Source organism: Thermobia domestica, chromosome 12 (assembly GCF_964235325.1).
Source record: "Thermobia domestica chromosome 12, izTheDome1.hap1.1, whole genome shotgun sequence".
NCBI lineage: Eukaryota > Metazoa > Arthropoda > Insecta > Zygentoma > Lepismatidae > Thermobia > Thermobia domestica.
The window spans coordinates 192,409,820-192,431,787 of NC_137465.1; positions in this window are offsets into that span (position 1 = coordinate 192,409,820).

Sequence of the window (21,968 nt, forward strand, 5' to 3'; positions counted from 1 at the left end):
CTTTTGCGAATCATATAAGCATAATATCTTGTACTGCTATGATATAACTTGGGCTCCTTCATCGCTTCACTGACATACAAAATCCTAATTCCTCAAGTTTGTTCTATAAGTCATATGTTGCTCCCACTATTGAGTACTGTTCTCCTATCTGGTCTATGGCTTGCCCTACTAATTAAAAACAATTAAATTCTGTAATTAATATCTTTTTAGCCATTGTATCCTACCGAGTATCTCACCTCCGAACACTTCCAAAAAATGACGTTCTAAATTCCCTCAATATCAAACCTTCCCTACTGAGAAACAAACTTTCTGACCTAATATTTTTGCCTAAAATTGTAAATGACCATATATCATGTGAACAGTTATTAAGTCAGATCAATTTTCGCGTGCCCGCTAAAACAACACGGTCTAGTGATCTCTTTTACACTTGAGCGGCGAGGGTAAATATTGTCCATACGTCTCTTCTAAACCGAATTGTCAGTACTTATAATCAGTTAGCAGAAATTGTAGACGTTTTTTTTAAATGAGTATATTTTCAGATCCTCTATAAATAAGCTATTTTTGTAATGTCGTTGTTGTGCTGTACTATCTTGAGCTCCAATTGTTATTCAGTTATTATGCTACAAAATGTTAAAATGTTTCAGTGTAAAATGGCTTAGTGCTGTATCTGAAATATTATAAATAAAAATAAATAAATAAATTCCCGATGAATATAAGATGGATTCTGCCCTTTGGGGTTCAGAAATCGTATAATAGATTTCACTTCACACTTGGCGAGGTTTTGTATCATGGCTGCCATTTCACCTTACTACTACTCGCACGTACGCATTCTACTCGGACGATTCTATCCCTGTCGCAAGCACATAAGGGCATGCTTGTGCATGCATATTTTCGAAATACACTCAGCCCTAGCCAGAAGGCATTAGGTTTGGCAACATCGCACGGAAACAAATGAATGCTGAATTGCATTCTAACGCGTTCCTACTACTACTACTACTGCTATTATTATTATTATTATTATTATTATTATTATTATTATTATTATTATTATTACTTTTGCTATGGATCTGTATAAGTACAAGGGAAAACTTATTTTAATGAAAGAAGTGTAATGAAAATTTTGAAAAATAATCGTTAAATCTTTTTTTGAATATTATTTTAATCTTATTTTAACGAAAGAAGTATTATAAAAAAATTAAAATAATAAGAAAAACTTTCCTAACGCAGGATTTGAACCCAAGCCAACAACGATTTCCCTTACTAGCTTGTTGAGCTAGCTCACTCGGCTACCTTTTTCTTTTTAAAGACTTTATTCACAATTTAATTACAGTTACATTAGGCAGTTACAGAAGTAATCCAGAAACAATGTGCCGAAAAAAAAACTATATAGAAATGTAAATTGGAATAAATTAAAAGAAAAAAAATTAAAATTAAAAATAATAAAAAAAATAAAAAAAATAAAGAAGGAACAATTGACAATTATGAACAGTAAACATAAGTGTTATGAAAGTAAGACTACCAAATTATTGCAAAGAGTTTATAGTTACACATTAGGCTGTTATTCAGGCGAGACAAAACATGTTGATTAAAAGATATATAACAATTCACAGGTAAGAAAAGTACATACTAGATTATGAAACTAAGACAACCAAATAATTGGCAAAATGTTTTCGTTTATATTGCACAGGAAGTTTCTGCAAATGGTGTCGCAGATAAGACGAATACACATCGACATGATACGGTCGATGTGTGGTAAGCACATATAGAAGAGTATATGCAGCGAGCCAAATTACACTGTTATTTTTTGCATTAGGGAAATAATGAAAATCAGGATAAATAAGAATATTGTTAGCCGTAATGTAGTGGGGAGACGAGCGACAAATCTTACTTATAAGTAGGCTAAAATGGTGCCAGATATTTTAAATCTCTGTACAAAATTGTAAGCGATGCTCAAGAGTATCTTTGTTATTGCAGTGAAAACACATATTGTGATCCACCATTCCTAAGTTAAAGAGGCGGTCTAGCGTTTCGTATTTGTTGTTGACAATGAAATACCAGAGCGATTTTTACTGAGTAGTTAAGAAAGGAGCGTTGATATTTCGCCAAATATAAGGCCAGTGAAGTTGTGGCTCTTTCAATTGAATATGAGGCGTGACGAAGTGTTGTGTCTGCACAAAACGGCGATAAATTGCTCTAACAGGCATGAGGTCTAAGTTGCTTCGGGCAATCAGCCCATAGGCTATATCAAGAACTGGTTCTCGCAGGTGTGGGAATTTATGGCCCCAAGGAAAAATATTAATAGGTGTTTGAAGGTCGACACAAGCTAAACAAGCAGAGATAACGTTACTAGATACACTGTTCTTATCATTCGTGAACACGTCGATGGTTCGTTTCAATAGTAGTGCCTGACCTTGGAGCAATATGTTTTGAAATCCTATGCCACCTTGTGCCGGAGGAAACACGAGTTGTTCACGTGAAACGCGAAGCACTTTATTATGCCACAGAAAGAACAAAGCGTGACTCGTGAGGAATTTGTATGTTTGTAGGGGGAGAGGAAAAATAGAGCAAACAAACCACAGAAGGCTGAACGTTTTTTGTTTGAGAAAGAAATTTCTACTGATCATGTCCATATTGCGGGGTTTATGTCGTATTAGAAGACCACGTATTTTGTGTGCTATGATATCATAATTGAAAGTAATGGTTTGTTTGATGGTATTGAACCACTCAATACCCAGGATTTTGACGGAATTAACTGCCGTGTAGTACGCACTATATTGATCCTGATATTTTGGATGAATACATAGGAGCTTTGTTTTTTGTTTATTTAAGCTTGCTCCTGAAATGCTTTGATACGCGTCTATAAGATTCTGAATATTTTCGAGGGTGGAAATACTGTTCACATAGAAGTGGACATCATCTAAGTAACTCGCGACTGAAATAGAGGCGTGGTAAATTTTGATGCCATTGAGTTTGGTCTGCGCCGCGTATATTAGAGGTGCGATTGAGAGACTAAATAGAATACTGGACATGGTGTCACCTTGAAGAATTCCAGTACACAAGGGGATAGCGGAGCTTAAACCACCATTAAGTTTCAATTTCGTAATTCTGTTGTGATACACTCCCTGAAGCATGGGCAGAAAAGTGCCATTAAAACCAAATTTGTGTAGGACTTTAAAGAGATAGTCATGTGATACCCTATCAAAAGCTTGTGAAAAATCAGTGGATAGAATGGCCACAGGAGTGGGGGCGGCAGTCTCATGATAGGCTATAAAATCTCTTATGTTAGCTAAAGCTTCATAAAGTAACGCATGGTGTCCATGACCGTATTGACAGGAACTAAGCAACTCTCCTATATAATGGTTCATACGAAGCGCTAGACATCGTGTTAAGATTTTTAAATCGGCACATAAAAGACTGATCGGGCGGTAATGATCAATAGACGTAGAGTTAGACTTTTTAGGTATTAAAACAGTAATACCCGTAGAGAGAGATTCTCCTAAAGTAAAATTTTCTCGATATTCATTGAAGAGATCCGTGAGAAAGGGGGCAAGAATATCAATGAAACTAAGATAAAATTCTAAAGGAAGAGAGTCAATTCCAGTAGATTTGCCACGTTTTCCTAATCTAATGGAGGTCTCAACTTCATCGATGGTAAAAGGACCGTTTAGATACTCTTGAGCATTAACATCTAGGATTGAAGGGATATAGTCCAAAAGAGATTCACCTTCATTATTTACATTAGGTTTGGCATACAATTGTTTATAATACTGAACAAATTGGGGAAGTACCTGCAAACCTTCATAAATTTGGCCATCCTTGCCCCTAATGGATGAAATCAACTTTTGTTTCCCTCTGTGTCGTTCTTTTTGAATTTGTACAATACTAGCCTGTTCCATGTCAGCGGCCGGGGCAATTTTGCTGCGAACAAAAAAACCACGCATTCGTTTGTTATGCAATGACAATAGATGGGCTTTGATTTCTTGTATTTGAGGCCTGACCAGGCGGCCTCGCAATTGTTCTTGCATGTATTCCTTGAGTAGGCGCGAGTAATAGTTATATTGAGTATTATATGCTTGGTTCCTTTGGATACAATATTGCTTACTTATGGATCGAAATCTAGGTTTAACTCGCTTATCCCAAAAATACATAAGTTTGCCCTGATAGCGTGATATTAATGGAGACAAGATTCTCCATTCCTCTCGAATTAAATGCTGATATTCAGGGTCCATAAGTATGGAAGTGTTAAAATACCAAAGAGGACTACTTCTCAAAAATTTTGACACTGGTAGGTTTATTCTCATAACAAGAGCATAATGATCGCTAAAACAGACAGGTTCAAGGGTAACATCTCGTACTTGTGCTACTAGTGAGCGACTTACGTAAAAACGGTCCAAGCGACTGGATGATTTTGAAGTATGAAATGAGTGACCTGGGTCAGTGGGTCGAAAGTGACGCCACACATCAACTAGATTATAGGTGTCTACTATTCGCTGGAGTTCAGGAGAGAAATTAAAGTTGGGAGTCTGGTCAATAGGTTGTAAAACGGAATTAAAATCTCCACCTAAAATACAAGGATTGGCACCATTAAATAAAGCCTGCGCAAGATCAGTGTTGAAGAAATCCTGTCTCTCTCGCCTTTTGTGAGACCCAGATGGCACGTAAATATTGCATAATTTGATGTGGTCAAGCATTCCAATGGAGATTCGTTCATTTGGGTGATCATTAACGGCCTTAAACTCTAGATCATTACGGTAGATGATAGCTGTACCTAGCCCATTCTCCGTAAAACGAGAATAGCATGTATGATGTGAAAGATAACTATACTCTTGAAGGGCTACTTCTTGAGCGAACAACACATCAATGTCTGCTTTGTAGATAAAGTCTCTTAATGTTTCTTGTTTAACAGGAGAAGTAAATGCATTTAAGTTAATGGTTGTAAAACTAAAACTATACATAAAGATAAACATAAACAAAAATAGAGTGAAGCGAAATGTTAAACACTGCATAAATGGCTGTAATATAGACCACAATAGAACAAGGAAAATAATTATAAGTCGTCCCCAACGGGAATACCAGCTTTCAACTTTTTCAAAGTGGCCCGGGTTCGGGCACCTGAAACTTGGGTAACATCGGAAGTACGGCTTCCTTTAGAATTTTTCGAAACGCCACTAACAGTTGTCTTTAGTTTGGAAAGTTTACGTTTTTCGTATACAGGGGCACTGAGATCAGATTCACTAGCAGAGTCACTGGTAAGGGGTTGTACATTCCTATCGAGAGTGATGTTTGAGTCTGCTCCCAAGTGCACGGCAGATTGATTATCATGGTCCATGGGAGCACTCGGAACAACTTTTATATCCTGAACTGACGGTTGGTCACCTACCTGAGCAAGTTGTCCTTCTTGGATAATTTCCTGAGCCTTGGGATCAGAATTAGTTGAGGGTACTGAAGTAGGCTCCGAAGGAGCAAGAACTTCCGGGTCAGTAGAACGAACTCCTTCCATAGGTGGGTCGGGGAGAATGTCTGGATCGGGGGATGTTTCAACTGCTGGAACATCTTGACTTGCAGCACCAGGGCGAGCAGAAGCAAGCAGAGGAAATTCCGTGTAGTTATCAGTATGCAAAGCATCTTTTTCGTGTGGAAGATTATGAGGTATACGGAGCGGTGGCGGTTGGAAGCTTCTAACTTGCGGATTAACTTTGAGTTGCGGAACTTTTTTGCGGGGGCACTCTTGCACAAAATGGTCCTGTGAATTGCACAACGCGCAAGTTTGGATTTGTCCTGAGTAACTACAAAATAGCCTTAAACCACACACTGTAATAAGTGAAGGAATATTTTGTTTAACCTTCATCTTAATTAATTTACGTCCAGTACGGGTGACATACACATGGTTCGCAGAATACTGTTCGTCTATGATTGACTGTATTTCACCATAATGGGAAAAAACCCGAGTTAACTGTTGGTTACTAAGTTCCATGGGGCACAAAGATACTTTAACGACTGTAAAGCTGTTGTCAGCAAGATCAATAGGAAGTAAATGTTCCTTTTCACTATCGGTGTATTTGACATCACCATTAGTTGAAGCGAGAATTCGTTCACACAGCACCTTGTTGACTAGTTTAATATACAGTTGTTTCCTTATGTAGTCTAGTTCTATACTATGGAGTTGATCAATTGTTAACTTGAATGTATTTCGTATCCATTCATGGATAAAAATTGAAGTAGGCTTTTGACTTACTTGACTAAAATTAATACGTAAGGTATTCTCACGCAAACAACTCATGTTGAATTTTCCGTCGAAACACGACCACAAAAATCACTTCGAAAAGAAAATATATATATATATATATATATATATATATATATGGATATGCAGATCCAAAACATTAACACAAACTTAAGTATCTCACTGAGAATTAACACAGTACACAAATTAATTTCGCAACTTGTCCTGTGTTACAACACAAACGGTCAGCGAGCGAGAGACGATGTTACTAGCACGAAGTCTCACGAACGTGACCAGGGCCGACAGCACTTGGCGTTTACTTTGTGCTATATGTAGGTCATGACTCGTGATCGCGATATAAACGTCATGCATTTTTCCTACATTGTTGCCAAGCGTAACCCCGTTCACAATGCCTTATGGCTAATTTCGAAAATACGCCTTGTGCACATGCTCAACTTCATCAGTATTGCCAAAGCTGCGTAGAAAATTATCAGCATTTTTTCGACCTTCTCCTCATTATATCATAGTATAGATTTTCTATTTATGCATGTTCATGTACAAAACAATTTAGACCAAATTCACATTGATATTATTTCAATTTCCAACACAAGGAAGAAGAGGTTGTAATTGTTATAATTTCATTTCACTTGTTAACGATGAATTGGAATGAAAAAGCAGCATTGCACAATAAAATAGCATTAGAGAAGAGAAGTTCTTGCGCCCTTAAATTTGGGTAGCATAGAGAACAATAACAGATAATTTTTGTTATGATATTGGCAATACTGTTTTCATGGGCACAGACAGTACTGTCTTTATTCCTGCTTTCAAGCACTATCAACTGAGTGACAACAGCATAATTACTCAAAATCATCTTCCATCCAGCACGCAACCTGTCTTTGATACATTATGAAACAAACGCACGTTTCTCTCAATCTCCCAAGGGTGCTTTACGAGGTGCGTTCTTGCCAAAGAGACCTCTGAACGGACCTGTATCATTGTTTGCACTGTAACTTACAAACATTCCACTAACCATTCCTCAATTGTGTTAATCGTATTAGCCATGCATGGCCATTGCTTCACAACTGAAGTATCTCGCGTGACCTTGGGTGCAGAGGTACCAGACAGTGCTGTTTGTAACCATGAAAGCAGTGTTACCCAATACCGCAAATAAAGTTACACTGATATTGTTCTTTGTGGTACTCATACCTAGGGGATAGGGATTTCTCAAATACCTTGTGAGGTACACTTTCTATAAAACGCGTTAATTTGCTTAGTACGTACGTATTTTCCTGTACAGACTTTTCGTTCTCGAATTATTTAGTTATCAAAATTAAGATGTTAACTTGGTCGAATTTTCGAGGAGAAAATAAAACAACAAAAACAATAACTGCAACTTTGAGAATAAGGGAGAAGCACATAGAATAAATCTGTTATATTATTATTATTATTATTATTATTAGTATTATTATTATTATTATTATTATTATTATTATTATTATTATTATTATTATTTAGATAATCAGCCAAACAATGGGAAAGCCTATTCCATTGAAGTAAACGAGTCCCGGTGGCTCATCGGTAGAGTGTTCACCTCTTGTGCGTGCAGGGCCGTAACTTGAAGGGGCAGGTGGGCAACTGCTCCCTATTAAGCTCCCAGCCGTACGAAGGGGGTCCACTTTAACACAAAATTTTCTTACTCCATATACGATACGAACATGAAATTATAAATGAAGCATCAAACAGGTTCACTACATTATATAAACAAAACAGCATACAAAAGGTAAATAAAACAAAAATGAGTTGTGGGCACATTTCAGTAAAAAAAAATGTCTACTATTAGGGTCCCTAATATTTATTCATATGACTTTGAAATTTGCTAATATTGTCCCCTTAATTAATTTGTCATGTATGGAACGGGCCCAAGAGGAAACTAACAGCCCCACTGATCTTGCCGTGCGGGAGGACCCACAGGTTCCGGGGGATCCATAAAGAGTAAGAGAAAGATGGAAAGAGGGGACCCAATAATTAGAAAAACAACTTTCTAGGAAGCTCAAATGCGCGTATTAATGCATGCGCCTCCAGAAAAAAATCTAAGTTAAAGCTCTGTGTGTATGGGATCTCTGATTCAATCCTAGTTCGCACCCAGTGGGCTTTGTGGTGGACAAACAACGTATACGCATGGGCGGAGTTAGGAATTGTCTCCTGGGGGCCAGCCTTTTCGTCTGCTGGAGGGCACGGTAAATACAAATGAGAATTGAAAGATCTTATAGATGGCATTTTTATTTTTTGTCAAAAAGCTTGGGAGGGGAGGGGGGAATGCCCTCTATGCCCCACTATGGCTCCGCCTACGCGTATACGTGAGTTTCCTGGGAGTTCTCTCGTTTCCTGTCACTTTATTTATTCTACCATTTCATTCATTTCTCATCATCACCGTCTCATTTAGCCTACACTGCATAATCAGGAGAAGTAAAACAGATTTGTTTTTCATTAAAGTAAACTTTGATCTTTTCGTGTGAACATTACTGTATAATCCATGAAAGTTATTGCTACATTGATTAGCCTGAAAACGTAATGTAGGGTGGATGTGCCAGTCTTCGACCACCCTCTAGTTGCCGACCACTTTTCACTTTAAAACAGTGTATTAATCTTGTTTTGCGATAAAAAGGCATGATTTTCCGTTGTAATTGAATTGCAGCTTATTCTGAACCAACCCCAAAGATACTTTCAAAATATATTGCACGTGCACTCGCTAATAGCCAATCAAATGCATGCTTACGGACGACTCACTGAGTTTCCGATAACATTAATCTGTTGCAAATGAGAACGATAGCGCCCTGTTTTTTGTGCTTTTCCGTAGTTTTATCGCACCAGGTAAAAAAAATGCACATATTATTCTGTTACATGGAACTGTAGAGCACATTTTAGTGATAACATTTTAGTGATAATTATAAGATTTGTAGAATAAATCGATAAAATGTAGTGGTCGGACAATGACTTATGAAATATTCTTTGTTAACTAGTGCTCGACCACAGGGTGGTCGAGCACTGAAAAATTGTAGGAACGTCAATAACGATTAACTTTCGATTCGTTTGCATGAAATGAGTTCCTAGTTGTCAATTCTGAAGTTATAATGATGTACAAAAACATTTACTAGTGTTCGACCACTACTTTTCGTAATACGTTTGTAATAGTCGAGGATTAACTTTTTTTTTCAGTGTCTGACCATGCTTTGCATTTGTATTTTCTCGCGAATTCCTTGATTCAAGCATTAATTCAGTGATCAATTTATGTTTGTATAAGCATCTGCTGAATGTTACTGTTAGTAACTCAATATTTACCGAATAGCCGTGGCTCAATGATAGTGGTCTCGGGGGTCAGGCTACGGATCATGAGGTGACAATCCACTTGGGGTTCAAATGCCTTTGAAGAGCAAGGTCGTTTCTAACTGTCCTCGATATTTCTGTGTTCGTGTCCCTGTCGTGTTGGATTACGCCAAATTGGCGCGAGGAGCCTTGAGGCTGAATGTCCCGGTTGAGATGAACTTTAAAAGAAAATTGTAGAGCGTTCGCTTAGCATTCGGGAGGTCCTGGACTTGATCCCAACGGCCGACCATCCTGATTAAGGTTTTTCCTCAGTTACACCAAGCAACTGCTGGGATGGTATCAACAAAATAAGCCCTGGGCGTCTATTTTCCAACATCTTCTCCCCCATTCTATCCCGGCCGGAACCTCAGATATCTAAAGGCCATGAAATAAATTCAAATTCAAGTAATTGAATATTCATGCAGTTTCCCAAGATTTTCATGAAAAATTAAGGGCACTGTTAGAGTATGACATTTCATTTGAATAATAAATTTATTATATTTGGGCTAATTCGTTTAATACTGAACTACACCATTCTCGCTTCGTCGTGGAACTGCATTCAAAAATTGTTAGCGGAATATCTACCATCAGCTTACGCCTGGAATACGCCTGTTTTCCTTGCATGTCCTTAAGAATTTTTCTGTTTCTTTCAGAGATAATGAGTCTGAGTAGGCCTAAGCTTAAACTGCCAGCTTATTCAAACGAGAATTTACAAAAAGCTCTGGAGGCTTGTTTCAAAAAACAGCACTCCATACGAAAGGCATCAGCAATCTATGGAATTCCTCGGGTAACGCTGATGGATAAACTTCATGGTCGCAGTCCCGAAGAGCGGAGAATGGGTCCAGAACCGCACCTAACAGAGAAAGAAGAAGAGGGATTAGCAAACTGGCTCATTAATATGAGCAAAAGGGGCTTTCCACAGAAAAAACACGATCTTCTGAACAGTGTTAAAAAAATTGTTGATGCAGAAAAACGTAAAACGCCGATCAAAGACAATCGACCTGGTGAAACCTGGTACCACGCTTACATGAGAAGACACCCGCAAATCGTGTCCCGCACTCCCGAAACTTTGAACAAGGCGCGATACGCTGTAACCAAGGAAAACATTCGCTTGTGGTTTCAGGATCTTGAGAAATACTTGGAAGAAACGGGACAATCTGATATCCTGAATGAATCTGAGCGAATATTTAATGCTGACGAATCCAGCTTTCAACTGTGTCCTAAATCAGGAAAAGTGTGGGCCCAAAGGATGGAAAAATGTGTACGAGGTGAAGGGCAACGAAAAAGAAACATTAACAGTGCTTTGCACATTTTCCGCAGCAGGAGAAATTGTGTCTCCAATGGTCGTATATCCGTATGTAAGACATCCTCCAAAAGACGTCATCAGTGCAGTTCCTTCAGAGATTTTTATAGGTAGATCAGATAGCGGCTGGATGCGAAGTGAAACATTTTACGAATGGATAGCAAACGGCTTCCTTAAATGGGCGGATGATCACTCTATTAAGAAACCAGTTCTTCTGCTAATCGACGGCCATAAAACTCACTTAGCAATGGAAGTCAGCGAATTTTGTTCATGCCATGGTATAGTACTCTACTGCCTGCCACCGAACACCACACATATTCTCCAACCCTGCGACGTGTCAGTGTTCAAATCGTTAAAAACGGAATGGAAGAAGACAGTTCGAGAGTTCTACATGGAAACTGAGCAAAATGTTACACGCATTACTTTTACACCACTAATTAAAAGAGTGATATACAAGGCAGCAACCCCATTAGTAATTAAAAACGGATTTAGAAGATGCGGTTTATACCCGTTCAACCCAGAAGCAGTGGGTTATTCTAAGTGCTTAAAAGACTCCAGAACATCTACAGGACAAACACACTTACTACTGGTACCAGCAGCAGTGTCAGAAGCGGATGTTGAGACTGCGGTAAAAGTATTAAGGCACTTTTCTGTATCGCTTGATGAAGATGCAGAAAAAATCATCCAGTCGATAAAAGATGCTCACAATGAGAAGGAAGGTACATCTGCAGCCCTATCTGAAGAGCAGTCACCTCTTAGAATGTCGATCCCTGTCCACACCGGCACTACAAACAATGCATCAGTCATTCTCCAAACTGAGAATACCGATATTCTCACAGAGATCTTGCAGACACTTCCATTTGTTGAAAACGATCCAGTTGGTGAGCCAGCAGAACCAGTTGCTAGTACTTCCAACGGGTTTACTGAAGTCAGTGCAGCAGCTGGAGCAAATCAAGGAACTTTATCGAATCCTGCCAGTTCCAGTATTCTAGCTGAGTTTTGTAATCAAGGAGAGATGTCAACAACCACCTCTATTGTTCCGTCTCCAAATACAAGCAGTCTGTCTCTCACAACAACAGTTGCAGCAAATCCTATAAGTTGCTGTCTCACAGCAACTACTGATCCTGCTCCATTAACCAGTGGTCAAGCAGCCACTAACAAAGTGACGCCATCAAAAAAATATCCCGATGTTTTCACAACACCAACGTTAAGGAAGCATCTACATTGTACAAAAAGCCCCATAGGTAAGAAGAGATCTGGATACCGTAGTGGACAGCAGAGACACTTTTCAGCCATCAGCTCTGACGAATTCAGGACATATCTCCGAGAAAAAGAACAACTGACCAAGGCAGAAGAAATCAGAAAACAGAAGAACAAAGAAGAAAGAGCAAAGAAGAAACGAGAAAGGGAAGAAAGAAGAAAGGAAAAAGGCAATAAAAGGGCAAAAGATGAAAATCAAGTGGACCCAATCTACAGTGTCTCAACTGAGGTTACAGCAGTGGACTATGGTGATGGAGCACCATGCTCTGATTGTGGTGAAATAATAAATGACTTTGCCAATGACGACCAGGACAAGCCCGTGGGCTGCGATCCATGTATGCGTTGGTAACATTTAAAATGTACTTATCTTGCTGGTCTTACATACGATGAGGTAGAGCAATCCTATTTTACTTGTGATCATTGTACCCGGGCTTAACAGAAAATGTTCAGTGCCTCTTAAATGTATGTAAGTTCTTGCTATGTCTGAGTTCATACGACGTCAAAGTTGTTGCTTGTAAGAGATAGAAACTATAATAGAATAAGAAACAGGGGAGAAACCAAAGACAGGGGAGAAACCGGATGTTTCACAAGGGGAGAGACCACAAACTGAACATGAGAATTCACATTATTGTAGTAGTTGCCAGTTCAATTGTGCACGTGGTATATATCTTACTAGAAGTGTAACACAACAATAAGCATAAAAATGGAGAAAGCCACAGCAATAAAATAAGAAATGTGCACGTAGAATAGTAGTATATGTTTGCTTCTATATTCTGATTTTAAATTTAGTATATATTCTTTCACAGTTGTCAATGTTAATGTTAATTTAAGTTGAATGTGTATGTTTTGATATTATGTGATATTGTCTCTGTGATGTAAATGTATGTAATAGTACATTTTCTGCTTATTTCAGGAAAAAAAAAGATAAGAAAAGAAAGTAAAGAGAAAATAAATAAAGCATCCCCTTTTTCTGTTGAAAGTGAATTACAAAGCCTGCCTACTGTAATTAAGAAACACATCAGCCGAGTGGTGGTCGATGACTAAACAGTATGCGGTCGAACACTAACGAAAAGTGGTCGAACACAAAAAAAAAAAAAAAAAAATCAGTCAATGCTCTTTCTCCGACTAATACTACATAAATGGTATAAGTTATCTCAGTTTTGGATAAGATATAGATAAAATATAGCTTTATGAACACATGTGTGCTAGTTGCGTCCTCCTAAGTTGTTCCACTCAGTGAACAACGATTAAAGACCATATGAAAATGAGTTAGGTGGTCGAGGACTGGCGCATTTACCCTATATTTATAATACAGATTCGCTAAAATTCAATAATGAACTATTTTTTCGGCAATCAGTATACTCTATCACTACTTTCGTAAAGCATTCGTAAACGAATATTTTGAGCTAATTCTAACTTTGTCAAACACGTAAAATCAGTGTTATATTGGACGTCTGCTCGATATTCAAGATATGAACAAAATTCATCACACGCACATATACACGCGAAAACATTTTTTGTCTTTATATGTTGCCAAATTGAAGCAAAATTATTACTCATTAAATTTAATTTTATTCCCGCTCCGCACAATTTCTCCTGTCCAAATTAAAATTGCTAATGAAAGTAAATTTTGGACATTTATTTCGGAGATAAATAATACAAAAGTATATTGATTAAAAAGAAGCACTTGCTTTTCAGTTTACCCTACATGGTAGTTTGTAAAGACTCCACAGATGACAGCATAAGACGACTAACACACAACGAAAATTTATCCTTTGCTGCCATCTGGTGAATAAATTGTTAACTTTCTCGTCAAGCACAATTACTTTCGATGTAATCATGGATTATGATTAAGAATTAGATTTCTTGGGCCTTGTGCAGAGTCGTTCTAACGCGTGATTAGTACCATACTAAAGAGTTCGACTAACATAGGTTTCCTGCATAGTTAGGTCTTTAGTATGACGCTAATCATGCTTCAAAACCATTCTGCATAATGCCCCTGGTCTTTTGAAGCTGTGCAGAGGCGTCGTTTGGGAAGGGCAGGGGGCAAATCCCTCCTGTTTGAGAAATATACGCTTTTCAATAAATTCTATACTATAGTATACTAATAAAAAACTTGAAATTCGTACGTTGGCGGACATTCTTGCCCTTCTTGGCAAAACCTGAAATAAAACTACTGAGCAATAGGTATGTCAGTCCGTTACGTATAAAAGATGATGTCCCTCGGCAATCACACTACTCGCGGAAGAACGGAATGGAGAAGGAAGGAAGTGGCCTGGTATCACTATGTTAGGTACCATCGCGGCATTTGCTTAGTGTGAGTGAGGAAAACCAAGGAAATCCTCACTCAGGGTGGCTGGCCTTAAAAAAATCTGTTACATTTTTTCGACCGAGTGTCCCCACCAGGAGACGAACTCGGGACTACTCACACCAAAAGCGTAAGCATTAGCGACTATACTACGCACGACCATTTCAATGTAATCAAGACCAGATCATTATCAAAAACTCTTTAGTGATAGTCTAAACTAGAGGCTGGGAGGGGACAGTCCTACTAGAAAACCATTGGACCACAGGTAAGGTTGTGCTTTTATTTTTCAGGAGGAGCCATGCCCTTTCCCTAGCAAAATATCCTAGTGACTTAATACTGTTCGAATGATATTTTATTATTAAGAGGAAGAAGAAGGAACACGTATTTACTATCAAAGCTCATTGATTTTTTTTTGTAATAAAATATAAGAAAAGCGAAACAACTTAAGCTAACTAAAATATTCAATGATTTAGCAACTTTTCTATGAATTTTCCAATAGTATACTTCACAGAAATATTTTGAGAAAACTGTACCGATATTAACGTAAGGAAATTCGAAGACAATGAAATTATGGTGTGAAAAGCCGTGATATTTCAGTTTTTCTTCCTGATGAACTTCCCCTTATCAAAAGAAGTCTTTCAAAGACAAGAGTCTGGTTGGCTGATTTCCCGCTTAGCGCCCTCTCGCTCAGCATCGGGGCAACATGAGACGTGGTCCTGAAACTTAACATGGGGTCCAAACCATATGATCTCTCACCGGGAATCGAACTGAAGTTCCACTGTCAGAGGCGCATACGGTAACCAGAGGCGTCCTTAGGGGAGGACATAAGTGATTATTGTTCATGCTGAGTTTGTTAAATACATGTGTTCTACTCAATTGCGTATAAATACACTAATAAAAGAAATCTTAAAATTCTTATATGAACGGATAATCTCGTCCCTAATCTGAAGAAACACTAACCATATAGTCATGAGAGAGTTCTGGAAGACTGTCCTGAACTACTGGTTTAGTTTTTGTTGTTTTCCAAAGATAACCTACTGGGTTCTTTTTCTTGATCATCCACCTCTTTCTAGGGCGGTTCTTCTGGTCATATAGATTTGTTATGTATTCCTCCCAGATTCGAAGGATTCTTTGATGGTGAGTTGACTACATGACTTTGTTGGTCTTCGATTCCAAACGTGCATATACTTTTGTTCGCTTTCCCTACTATTTCTTGTCTTTCTAATAAATTAGATCATATCTGTTCCATGTTCTTCTCTTTTGTTTTGTCCGTCTTTCTTATCAATTCATTATTCAGCCTCCTATATTCTTTGATGACTTTTGTTTTTGACATTTTGTACTTAAGCATTGCTTCAGTTGCTCATGTTTTCTCGGTGCTCTTCCCATCCTGCTAATGTTCTTGTGAAGTGTGTGTAGCAGAACCTGTTTCACTTTTCCTCGACTATTTTTTTTTACGCTGTCTTCCATATCGCCAATTACACAGAATTTTTCTTCAATCTCTTCTTTCACGTTCTTTTCCCTAATTCTTAGTCAGTCTAAGTTCCATTTTCAATTTCTCCTCTCATTTTTCTTGATTGGTTTCAACTAAATTTGCACTTCAGCCACTGTGAGATTTTAATCCAAATCAATGTCCGCTCCCGGTAGTATCTTCACGTCTCGTACACTATTTCTGACACATTGCTTGACACGAATATCATCGATTTGGTAACGTTTCTTATTTCCTAGACTTTTCCATCTGTATAGCTTGTTTTTCCTTTTCTTAAACCATATTCTTCACCACCAAATCATGTTGAATAGAGCAGTCGATCAGCATCTGTCTCTGTACGCATCTTCTACCTAGTCCAAATGGTCCCACCAACTTATTCGCAGCTCCTTGTCCCACTATGCTGCTGAAGTCTTTCATTATTATGGCGTTGTCCACTTTCCTATTAATACAGCAAGTCTCGTAGTATTTATATATTACTTCTACTTCATTGCCATTATAGTAGGTTGTTGACAAATACATTTATATTATTATAATATCCACTATTTTTACACTTAGCTTTACAAATATCAAGTGGCCACTGCAGCATTCCACTTTGGTTATGCTTTTTGCTATTTCGTTCCTTGGTTATGCTTTTTGCTATATCGTTCCTCATTGATATCGCGTCACCATTCTTGGCCTTAATGCCACTAGAATAGAATATCGTGTAATTTGTCGATACTATCTTACCTTTTTCTGAGCATCACACTTCACTTAAACCACTATGTTCACTTTACATTTATCCATTTCTACTTTTAAATTTTCAAATTTATCTGCACGTTGTAAAGTTCCGGGTTCCTACGCTGAAATGAAAGTTATTATTATTTTCTCCTTGGATAATACTTTTTAGAGTAGTCCCTCAGCTGGACATCCGAACGGGGGACTATTTTACCTCCGGAATGTTCTTCCTCAGGAAGAACCATCATTGTTTTTATTCTCCTCCTTCGTCCATCCTGGGAAGAATTATGTGGTAGTATTCTCATTTCCTTTCCACATCTCCATGGCGTTGTCCACCTTGTGTTTCATTCGCTTTTAGGGCAGTTTTTCCTAAGGACAAGAAGATGTCCTGAGCTCTACCCGCTCATCTGCCTTCCGAAGAGGCCTTGAGTACCTGGTAGAGGTTGACTCCTTTTCCCTGGAGTCAGTCTGTCCCCACCTACATTACCTGCTTTCTCCCACGAGGAGGTGTAAGTTGAAATCTTCCCTTCGTTTAGAATCAGATCCGAAGGCATTTCTAAAACATCTCCAGTACTGTAAATATATCGCCATTTAGGCCCCCTGCTCCCTCTATTTACAATTCTCCCTATCGTTGTCTCCTAAGTTGATGACCTGAACTCCTACCCACTTACTGACTGAGTGATCTTCCCGGATTCTGTCTGCAAACCAATTTTAATCATTCAGTTGTTTCGTCGCTCGTAGTTTTTAGTAGGCTAGGCACCCAAAAAGAATACGTGTCGAAAAGGAAATAGTCTCTTCCTAGCCTCTTCTATACTGACATTGAACAGGAGAGGTGAAAAGCCACATCTTTGCCTCACTCCTTTATTTATTCTTGCTTCCTTCTGATCTCCTCGTATAACAGTTGTCTGGTTCCTATAAAGTTGATATATTATTCTTCTGTCTCTGTAATCCACTTTCAGATTCTTCAGTGCTCTAAGCATGATATTCCAATCTACGTTGTCAAAAGCTTTCTCTATATCTACAAATGGTATCACAATTGATTTGTTTATTCTGATGTGCTGTTCCATGATCAACCGTAGACTCAGTATTGCTTCCCTTGTTCCCCTTTTCCTCCTGAATCCAAACTGGTCCTCCAATAGCCGTTCTTCGACTTTCTCTTCTATACGTTGTGCGATAATTTTGAACAGTATTTTTGATGCACGGGAAAGCAAACTTAACGTTCCATGTTCTTTGCATTTCCGTGCGCCTTTCTTCTTCGGGATAGGTACCAATATGCTTTTCTCGAAGTCTCTCTGTACTTTTCCCGAGATGTACATTTCATTAATAAGATTGAATAATTTCTTCTTTGTTGCTATTCCGAGATTCTTGATTCTTAATCACTTCCGTTGATATTTAATCTATTCCTGGGGCTTTACCATATTGCATTTTCTCCAAAGCATTGTCAAATTCGTACTGTAAAATTGATGGTTCTAATTCATGTTCATTGATGATTTCTTCCTTCTCTATCTCTTCTTCTTTCACTCTGTATCCTTTGTAGAGCTCTTAAATATATTCTTTCCATCTTCTTGTTCGTTTCTCTATTGCCTTTGATTATATTTTCTTCAATTTCTTTGCACAAGTTGTTTATCCAGTTTTCTCTGGCCTTCTTTACTTCTCTGTTGATGTGATTTCTGTACCTTCTGTATTCCTTTTCTTTGTTTGTTATCTTGAACTGTCTTCTTTGCTGAATTACTTTCAATATTTCTGCTGTTATTCAGGATTTATTTTGGGTTCTCGTTTCTCTTCCTATGTGCTCTTCGGCAGCTTTTGTAATCCCTGCTTTCATGGCTTTCCATTTCGGGTCGATGTCATCACCTGCTAAAGCTACCTTACACGTCTCTTTGTCTGTCGCAGTTGCAAATTCTCTTTTCGTGTTTTCATCTCTTCTTAGCTTGATTGTGTGCCGTCTATTGTTTGGTGCTATCACCCGTTTCTTCTCTAGTTGTAGTTCGCTCTTCATCAAAACTAAATTATGGTCTGAACAACGTCTTCTCCTGGGTAATTTTTACTGTTCTTCACTTGATTTCTAAATGCTTGTCGGACTAGTATATAGTCTATTTGGTATTTTTCTTATGTCTACTGGTCTTGTCCATATGTATCTTCTTCTTAGTGGTTGTTCGAAGAGAGTGTTCTTTACAGTCAGAATATGGCTTTTGCAAAACTCAACTAATCGTGCACTTCTCGCATTCCTTTCTCCTAGGCCGAAATTCCTAGTTACATTCTCTTCTTTGTCTTCGCCAACTACTGCGTTCCAGTCACCCATGATGATTAAATTGTGCTGATCTTGAACTTTCTTCTTTTATTTGCTCACAGGTTTCTTCTACTTCCTCATCTGCGTAGCTTGATGTAGGCATATATACTTGGATTATCGTCATATTCCTCTTTTCGGTTGCTATCTTCAACATTACTATCCTTTCCAGTGGCGTGCCGTGACTTTTCTCACAGGGGACTAGGTTCGAAGAGAATGTGTGCTGTAGAGTGGAGGTCCTGAGTAGTATTGTTGACACAAAATAACACAATTTATATGTTTCTGTAAATGCTTCTTCTACCAAGCCTCTTTCTTTCAAGAAATGGATAATTTCAGTCACAGTTTTATTTGAAAAATCTAAGTGTCTGTAAACCTATATTAATTCACTCCGAAAATTGTTAAAATTAAAAAGAAAACTCCCGTAAATTGATTTAAGGGTCAAAAACAAGCAATCAGGAAATCGAGATTTCAAGCACTGAAAATTCTTTAAATCTAACAACTCAAGAAATTGTAACTCACTGAGATCTTGAAATCACAGTATCAATAATGTCATTAAAGATCCGCACATATTTAATTTCTGAATCTGTTGAGTCATCTACTTCACGTCTTTTATTAGAAGGTTCCCGTTGTCATCCAATTCTACTTTTCTATAAGTCTTCAAAATCATTTCTTGCATTTCTAAGTTGAGATACCATCTTTTGTACTTTTTGGATGCAATATTTCACATCCAAGTTTTTACTTTAAAGAATGTTGAATAGTATATCCGTGCGGAGAAATGCAAAATCGAAATCCTTCAATGATAACTCACACATTGTTTCTTTTTTTCTTTTTTGTAGTCATGAAAGCTTCGGTGTCGCAATTATCTGAATCTTCTACAATGTTCTCAGAACACCGTAAGAGTTCTATTTGATTTTCATTTACTGCATTCACAATTTTGGAATTGTAATTCCATCTTATAGTGGCAACCGTTGGAAATCGCTTAGTTACTTCTGATTCAGCAAGCGCGTTACAGCGTTTCGATGAATATGAAAAGAAATTTGGAATGCCATTTATTCTAAAAAAATTTTACATTCCTTGATGTGATTAACATACTGTGGAACAACGAGATTGAGTCTGTGATGATAACAGTGTATGGTGAGTGCACTCAAACACCTTTTCACAAAAGATTGTAAACCGTTCAAATGTCCAGAAAATGTGGCAGCTCCATCCATAGCCTAGTGCTACAAGCTTTTGCTTACAATTAAAATGAGAGATAATTTGGAAAGCATGCTCACTTAGAGCAGTCGCAGTGCAATCACTAGTAACATCTGCAAACCAAATGTCTTTCATGAATTGCCGTCTTTCACGGACCGACTGAATGTTGAGAGATCTTTGCAATGTCCGTAGTTTTGTCCAACATTATTGCTGTAAGAAGTGTATTGTTTATTTCTGACTTAATTTTATCCAGAATTACTCACCAAACACATTTAATAATATAATTCTGAATTCTGTTTGACGTTCCTTTCGCCCGAACGAGAGGGTAAGGTGGGGCCCGGACCTTCCTCTGGCTCACGAAAATGTATACGTAATATAGCAAACCACGTATATTAAATACCAGAAATACCAGACGCAACATAGCAACCATGGAGATGGGACCCTCTAGAAAATTTTCTTCAGGCGCCCCTGCAAGTCCTTTTAGTGTCGTACTTAGAAAGTAACTGAATTACTTCAATATAATTTCCCTAATTGACAGAATCTTCCTGTTTATTATGACTTCTAAATGATAGCTCTTGTTTAGCCATAAAACAAGAGGAATAAATCAATCGGTTCATTAGTTCTCGGTTTGAATCAACTTCTGCATTGCTTGCTCAATTAAAAATCAATTTTGGTTTCCCGAAAGTTTTCAATTTAGTTATTGTGGACAGGTGTGAATAACATTTTTCTTGACGGAACTTGGGTTTGTGAAAATTGTTCATGTCACAAAAGCCATCATTATTCCACACGTCCTTTTCTATGTGGAACAGAGTACAAGGCCAGCAATACAGTTTGTTTCTTGTCTTACATGCAGTTAACTATTTTGAAGATGCAAAATAATCCGTTTTGATATTATGTATATAATCTTTAATTTTTGTCTAAATGGAAATGCTTGGAGTTGTTCTACTACTGGTTATTATTTGTTGCATTTCTTGAAAATTAAGGAATTCAATGGTCCAGAATACAAGACTGAAACGGCCGATCCCCGCCCCTACTGTCCCCTATACCAATTGAAGTAATATCACTGCTTGCGCCATCGCTTTGCCGTAAGGGACTCGATTTCTCAGACGAGTCCCCTTCCATACTTTATTCTTCGAGTCATTTGCAAAATATATTGATAATCTAAAAAGTTCACACTTCACTAGGTTTCTTAAAGTGTCAAGATTAATACTGTAAATTTAATAGCGTTAAAACTATTAACTGTAAAAAGCAAACGAGCATTAAATTCGCTTACGACAGAACGCCCGTGCTTAGAGCTTTAGACAACATAATATGAGGACTAGCTGACTGGACCCTGTTCCCTTCCCCGATAAAAGCCGATTAAAACCCGAGTGTTTCCGATCTCCACTTCGCTGTCGCACCCAGCATACGGGCGCTAACTATAGTTGTGTCAGAACAATTGAAATAGTGTTATTTTACAAAAATAGAGAAATACAAACAATGTTTTCGTTTTCTTTGGTATATATTTATCACAAATCTTTAATTAAAATTCCAGGGGGACTAGCCTAGTCCTCTAGTCCCCTTGACGGCACGCCGCTGATCCTTTCATTGTATCTCCAGCTGCCTATAACTTTTTGTCCTATCTTCTTATTTAAGACCAAACCGACTCCTGCTGTACCCTTTACAGCTCCTGAGTAAATCATTTGAAAGTCCCCGGTCTACATATCTCCTCCATCAGGTCACCTAACTTCGCTGATTTCCAAGATATCTATCTTCATGTGTTCCATTTCTTTCTTCAGATACAAAAAATGTTTCAAAATGGGTAGGAGAGAAGAGAATGCTTTTAATCAC